At 46.9% G+C, this 6,087-nt stretch overlaps 1 protein-coding gene across 2 annotated transcripts in view; it reads right to left on the minus strand.

Moving 5' to 3' along the window:
* Positions 1-4,357, minus strand: part of PASD1 (PAS domain containing repressor 1) — a 97,572-nt gene extending 93,215 nt beyond the window's left edge. For both annotated transcript variants that reach the window (XM_060270394.1, XM_035113275.2), the window contains exon 1: positions 3,919-4,357. The gene's annotated coding sequence lies outside the window, so the exon portion shown is untranslated. The remainder of the gene's footprint in view (positions 1-3,918) is intronic.
* Positions 4,358-6,087: the final 1,730 nt, after the last annotated feature.

The following is a 6,087-nucleotide window of genomic DNA, read 5'->3' on the forward strand; positions in this document are numbered from 1 at the left end:
CACTTCCAACATATACCCTTTTTACCTTTTTAAAGACATTTTCGCCAATCTGGTGGGTGTTAAATACCATCTGTGGACAAATGTTCTAACTTGGTATATGACAAGCCTTCTATGATCCTAAGAACGGAGTGGTTTCAAGACCACATAATATCCCTAAAAAATCAGGGATGCATGCAGGCTTTGGATGACAAAGTTGCCCACCTGGTTTTTTTTAAAAAATATTTATTTTTTATATCCCGCTTTTTTCTCTCCAAGGAACCCAATGTGGCACACATGATTCACCTCCTCATTTGATTCCCACAACAACCCTGGGAGGTAGGTTAGGCTGGGAGGTATTGACTGGTCCAAAGTCCCCTTCTGAACTTGAAGCACTAATCCAACACTCTAACCACTACCCCACACAGGTCTCTGATGAACACAATAGCTCAAATCCTGATGGCTGTAGGTCACTGGGATCACCCTGCACCATTGTCCAAGCATCTGAACATGCCAACTATGAAGTTCCTTCATTTTCTATCTATAAATCACTTATGAGCCTTTGAAATGCACAGGCAGGGGCAGAGGAAGGGGGGTGCAGTGGGTGCAGATCGCCCTGGGTGGGGAGACAAAATGCTGGGCAGCACTCATGGGGCCTGCAGTGCACCCGAGCCATGCATCTCTCCTGCCCAAAAGGTCCACCTGCTGCCACTCTCCCAGCTGTAGGGTGGCTGAGTGGGAGGAGGCAGGCAGACTCGGGAGGCTCCGTGGTGGCAACTTGCTCTGCCCCCATGGACGACTCACCCCGCCCCTAAGGGGGGCTCGCCCCAGGTACACAGGTTGAGAATCTAAGGAAAGAAGGGTGTTTATATCTCATGGGCTGTATAGTCAGAGGTTGGTTTTTTTTACACCATACACATCTCTTCATATTCTCCCTTAGAGTCACATTGCTTTTCTATCTAAGCAAGCAAGAGGCATTATTACATTTCACTGATACACTCCAGATCAGGCATCCTCAACCTCGTCCCTCCAGATGTTTTTGGCCTACAACACCCATGATCCCTAGCTAGAAGGACCAGTGGTCAGGGATGATGGGAATTGTAGTCTCAAAACATCTGGAGGGACGAGGTTGAGGAAGCCTGCTCCAGACAGTCAAAACAACTTGAGAGTGCAGGGCAGGGCTGGTTGAGAGAGGGGTGTGGCCTTGGGAGAGGGCATGACCTTGTAAAAGGGTGTGGCCTGGAGCAAATCTCAGGGGCCAAATAGAGTGACTTTGGGGGGCTGCATTTGGTGCCTGAGATTTTCCCACACCTATTATACTGTACAAATGCTTTCCCCCTCCCCCACCCATAAGATGGTATTGTGTTTGCATCAAACTTGTCCATACCAATTTTGATATTGGATCTTAAAAGCTGCTTAGTAGTCCAAAACTAGAGCTGTAAAATTTGTAAGTAAATTACACTGAGTTCAATTGGCTTTACTTTCGAGGAACACAGCATGCCTTAATTTTGAGAACAGGTAAAGGTAAAGGGACCCCTGACCATTAGGTCCAGTCGTGACCGACTCTGGGGTTGTGGTGCTCACCTCGCTCTATTGGCCAAGGGAGTTGGCGTACAGCTTCCAGGTCATGTGACCAGCATGAGAAAACCACTTCTGGTGAACCAGAGCAGTGCACAGAAACACTGTTTACCTTCCCGCCAGAGTGGTACCTATTTATCTACTTGCACTTTGACATGCTTTCAAACTGCTAGGTGGGCAGGAGCTGGGACCAAGCAATGGGAGCTCACTCCGTCGCAGGGATTCAAACCGCTGACCTTCTGATCGGCAAGCCCTGGGCTCCGTGGTTTAACCCACAGTGCACTATTAGGCCATTAAATGTTTTAAGATTAAACAGTGTGTTTTTTCTTCTTTCTTAAAAAAATAACAACTTGATTTACTAAAAATATGTTAATGGTGATTAACCAACAGCAGACTTTTTTTTGGGGGGGGAAGTATTACAAGGGCTTACAAAAACTATGTATTGCAAAACACTATGCACAGTTTTTGTATTAAAATATCTATTTTTAAAAAATCTGCTGTTAGATATCACATTATTCTGCTTCAGACAGGAGCTAATCCCTCTTTTTAAGTAAATCATTTTACTTACTTTCTTTGCAGCAGTATTGATTTTCTTGCATGTGCATTTTTGCAGATTTGTCTGCCTTTAATTAATTGGTGAATCAATTAAAATTCATACAACCAATCAGCTAAGATATATTTCACCAGGTGATGGACCTATCCAAAGCCCCAAGTATTAGCAGAAAAGAATCCCATAAATTAGGGTAGGCAACTACAGGTGAATTACCGGTAGCAGTATGGGTTTTTGTTGTTGTTTTTAAGAAACAGAATGACTCCTGACATTTCAGAGTCTGAACAAATGGAACATTTTGTCTCATTAATTAGATCAACACTGCTTTTACTGGGCAAGGTAAAATAATCTCCCTGTAATAAATCTCTTCCCTCTTAGTGTACACCTACTGCACCCTTTTTAAGGATGAGGATAATAATGTCTGTTTTCGAGTGCACCTTGCTAAAAAGGTTTGCTAATACCAACCCCACCCCACCCTAAAATCTCTCCTGGAATAGGAGGATGTTTGTTCAATTGTTTAAAGTTGTAGTTTTCAGTCCACTTGTTCTTGACTATTCCCAATAAAGCTCATGGCACTATTCCCAAGTATTATTTGAAGATCACAGCCCAACTAATTATCATGTCATCTCAGACTGCCCCTCTCCTCCTCCTCCAATTCATTGCAGGGCTGCTTCTCTAAATCTGCTTACCGTAGATCTAAGGTAGACTGGTAAAACGGGATATCTGGTGGCTCAGATCTGACATTTGTGATTGTGTAATTTTACAAAGGCCAGGCATTCTCTAAGAGGGTTATGACACTGCCTGAGTCAACTGGGCACAGCTTCGAATGCAAACCACTCACAAGAGCAATCAATTTACAGTTTTTGTCGGCTGATAAGCAATTTTCTACAATTCCCTGTTTATAAGCAGTCTGCAAAGTCAGTCAGGAAGCAACTTTTTGACCTAGCATCAAACATCTATATATGAGAATATGACTTAGCTTCCCCCCTTTCCTGTTGGACCATTCTAATAGACTTCTGCAATGAAAGAGTGAGAAAGCTGGCAACATCCATCACAACCACATTCATCTGTGCCTAAGATAAATCACTGTCTTTTACAGCAAACTGGGCACACTCTGGAACAGCCTTCTTCCTTATATGATACCTCATGGTGCTCAGGCGCTTTGTAACTCAAACTATGCATAGTATTTCAAATTAATTATGCTATTTGTTCACCGAAATCTACTGAGACACAGGTAAGCCTTGATGACTTTATATTAAAGATGCTTCTCCATTTGTTTCCATGGTTCTGATTTGACTCAAAGTTATAATATACACCTAGCAAGGCCACTTCAATCTGCGCTCCTCTAGCTAAAGATTCATTGGACATCAAAACCTGTCACATTCCACTGGTTTTTGAAAGAAGGAAAGAAGGAAGGAATGAAAGAAAAGTACTTTTCAGGCTGAAACACATTGCTCCGAGTTTTAAAAAGGTCCTACCGACCAACAGGGCTTTAGCGCGATTTGGGAGATCAGGAAAGACCGGGAATCTTCCAACACATCCATTTCCTTCACCTTGCAGGCATCTTCATTAAAGGGAAAGGCAGTTGCAAAACAAAGCAACTGCCTTGCAACCAAGGGGAGCAAATAAACCCCAACAACCCCCAGAATCCAAAACTTTTATGCCGCACAGAGTAAGTTTCCACCCACATCGGGCACCTAGACTGCCTGCGCATGCCAGGCAAATTTGCAAAACAAACATACCGCGGCTGTGGTGGGGTGGGGGAGAACCCAGGTTTGAAAGAAAGTCGAACTGCCCCCAGTGCAAGAACTTACCCAGCTTCTCTTCTAAGAAGATGCCCGACCAACAGCAGCGAGGGTCCTCAGTTCTGGTGCCAGCCTCCAGGAGAAGGAACCACATATCATCTTTTCGATTCTCGCCTTCCCAAGCAGAATAACAACAACAGTCGTAATAAAAACAAAAATTGCTTAAGGAAGGGCGGAGGGAAACGTCTCCAGAAAGTGGTGACAGTGAGGGCACTTGAAGGGGCGCCCAAAAAATTTAAAAATGAAAAATAAGACGACGGGGTTGGTCCCAGTAAGAGGTGGAGAAAGACAGACGGGAGCTTTGGCTTACTTGGGGAAAACTCACATTTGCAGCACGCAATCTGTCCTGACTGGTTGTGTAACTCCCCAACACACTCACACACACACACATACATACATGCACGGCTTGCTGGGGTTAGCCCGTCCTCCCTTGGCATCATCGCCCGGGCTGCGGGCGCGCTCCCGCCGCTCCTCCTGGGTCAGTAGGACCCGGGAGCGCGTGCGCGCGCCTCTAGCTCGCGGAGAAGTCCAGTCTGTTTAGTCAGCCAGCCACATCTTTTGAAGGGAGGGCCGAGGCGGAGGACGGGACTGGAGGAAAGGAAGGAAGAGAGAGAGAGAGAGCGCTTCGCCAAGAGCTGTGTCAAAAGCAAGAAGCGCTGAGTAGGGCGGCGGCGGCGGCGCGCTTCGGGGAAGCGAACCTTTGCTGTGCTGTGGGACGCGCATAGCGAAGAGCTCCCTTAGTTTAGAGGAGGGGAGATTTAGGTAGGCTGAGAGACCCACTCGTGCACGTGAAGGAGAAGAGGAGCGCACCCTAAGGCACCGGCAGAAGGAACTTGCTGGGCATGAGTGGGGAAATGTTCCCACGGAGCGCGCCTTGATGGGAATCTCTGAGAGAAGAAAGCCGGACCACCAACACACTACCCCGTCCAAATATTGGATAGTAATGGAAGCTCCCTAAAACAGAAGCCGGGTTGTTGCTATGTGTGGGGGCGGGGAAGGGTTCAACTGAAGCCATCATGCCCAGCCAGGCGGAGGTGGCTAGGTAGTGCCACCCACGCTGAAAGGGGAGCCTTGGTATAAGTGTGGGTGCACGCGCGCTATTTATTTATCTATCTGTCTCGCTTGGCACAGCCAAGAGGAGGGAGAACCCGTTTCAGGAACATCCCTCCTGAAGTGGAGATGGCAGCAAACTCCAAAGGACTGAGGGGCGGCGGCAGCAGCATCAAGCAGGCAGCGTTTTTTCTCTCCCCCATCTACCTCTTTTCCCCTTTCTTCCCAATGTCTCAACAAATGAAACCGATTTGTAAAAATGTTATGAGAGACATTGCATACCGGTATATCTTTGTAAATCAAGAAAATCTTTAAAAAATTTTTTTAAAAGATCAAGCAGGCAGTGTAGCGTAGCGAGGCGTCCCATCCTAGGATGAGAGCTGCCACAGAGAGTTGACAAGCAGCAAGGGCTTCCAGTGCTCTCTCTCTGTCGCGCTCCTGCGCGCTCCTGCGCTGCGCGCTCCCCAGGTTGGCACGCTGGGAATCTGGCGTGGAAAGTAGGTCAGCCCGAGAGCTGAGCGTCGGTGGCAACAGCTACACAGGCAGAGAGGAAGAGAGAGCCCAAGCGCTCCAGGGCCGCTCGGGAAGGGAGCGCGCGCGAACTAGGCAAACAAACGGGCTGCTCCTTTCCCGCCGTTTTGGGTTTCTCTCTCTCTCTTCCCCCCTCTCTCTGTGTGTGTGTGTGTGTGTGTGTGTGTGTGTGTGTGTGTGTGTGTGTGTGTGTATTTGTGATGGCTTCATTAGAACCCACACAGAATTTCTTTCTCATTCTCTTGCTTTTTGGCACACCCAAGGGGAGGGAAAAGTCATTTTAGTCAACGTAATATACTACTGAGCCCCAACTAAGTCTACTTGTTGTTGCGTTATACACTGGCTGGCAGCTATCCTTCACGCAAAGTTTTAGGCGAGGGTTTTCCCCAGCCCTACCTGCAGATGCCAAGGATTGAACCTGAGACTTTCTGCATGCCAAGCAGGTGCTCTGCCACTGAGCTACGAAACCTTCCCTTCAACAGCTCCACAACCTTGCTGGGCTAACAGTTCCTCCAAGCATGTACAAAGTGTGTCAAGGCTTCACTTGTATATATAATACAATTATATATACGTTTTATACTGTATATAATTTGCATC

The sequence above is a fragment of the Zootoca vivipara genome, chromosome Z (assembly GCF_963506605.1).
Source record: "Zootoca vivipara chromosome Z, rZooViv1.1, whole genome shotgun sequence".
Taxonomy (NCBI): domain Eukaryota; kingdom Metazoa; phylum Chordata; class Lepidosauria; order Squamata; family Lacertidae; genus Zootoca; species Zootoca vivipara.